General features: G+C 44.2%; 1 protein-coding gene across 1 annotated transcript in view; it reads left to right on the forward strand.

The window, feature by feature from the left end:
- The window catches only part of UBXN2A (UBX domain protein 2A), a 13,893-nt gene that overhangs the window by 8,391 nt on the left and 4,258 nt on the right, over positions 1-1,244 (forward strand). The window lies entirely within an intron of this gene.

The raw sequence follows: 1,244 nt of genomic DNA on the forward strand, positions 1-1,244 counted from the left end.
CTGTAATCCCAATACTGGGATGGATCACTTGAACCCAAGAGGTTGCAGCTGCAGTGAACCATGTTGGTGCCACTGGACTCCAGCCTGGGCAACAGAGTGAAATCCTATCTCAGAAAAAAAAAACAAAAAATGAAAAGAAAAGTACTGAAATCACAACTATATACTAAATGAATTTGGATTATTTCTGTTCGAATAAATCAACTACTTTAAAATAATTTGTTAAAATTTGTCCTTTGGCTGTACACAGTGGCTCATACCTGTAATCCCAATACTGGGATGGATCACTTGAACCTAGGAGTTCAAGACCAGCCTGGGCAACATGGTGAAACCCCACCTCTATAAAGTATACAGAAATTAGCTGGGCATGGTGGCCTCTGTGCTACTCGGGAGTCTGAGGCAGGAGGATCACTTCAGCCCAGGAGGTCAAGGCTTATAGTAAGCCATGATTGCACCACTGCACTCTAGCCTGGGTGACAGAGTTAGACCCTGTCTCAAAAAAAAAAAAAAAAATCAAATTGTTTAGTTAACAGAGGTATCCAATCTTTTGGCTTCCCTGGGCCACACTGAAAAAGAAGAATGGTCTTGGGGCACACATAAAATACTAAAATGCACTAATACTAATAATAGCCGATGAGCTTAAAAAAAGTTGCAAAAAAATCTCATAAATCTCATAATGTTTTAAGAAAGTTTACAATGTTTTGTTGGGCCATGTTCAAAGCCATCCGAGGCCACAGGTTGGACAAGCTTGGTGTAGTATATAGTCATCAAAAATTTCATGACTTTAGTACTATTCTAGGTACTGGTATAAAACTGATGCTGGTCAGGGGGTGGTGGTTCACACTTATAATCCCAGCACTTTGGGAGGCTGAGGGAGGAAGATTGCTTGAGCCCAGGAGTTCAAGACCAGCCTGGACAAGACCCTGTCTCTACAAAAAATTTTAAAAATATAGCCAGGCACTGTGGCACGTGCCTTTAGTCCCAGCTACTTGGGAGGTTGAGGTGGGAGGATCACCTGAGCCCAGGAGTTCTGGGCTATAGTGCAATATGCCTATCAGGTATCCACACTAAGTTCAGCATCAATATGGTGACCTCCCAGGAAGGGGGGACCACCAGGTAGCCTAAGGAGGGGTGAACTGGCCCAGGTCGGAAATGGAGCAGGTCTCCCGTGCTGATCAGTAGTGGGATCGTGACTGTGAATAGCCACTGCACTCCAGCCCAGGCAACATAATGAGACCCCATCTCTG

This window comes from Cebus imitator, unplaced genomic scaffold, assembly GCF_001604975.1.
Source record: "Cebus imitator isolate Cc_AM_T3 unplaced genomic scaffold, Cebus_imitator-1.0 Scaffold1, whole genome shotgun sequence".
In the NCBI taxonomy this organism is placed as follows: domain Eukaryota; kingdom Metazoa; phylum Chordata; class Mammalia; order Primates; family Cebidae; genus Cebus; species Cebus imitator.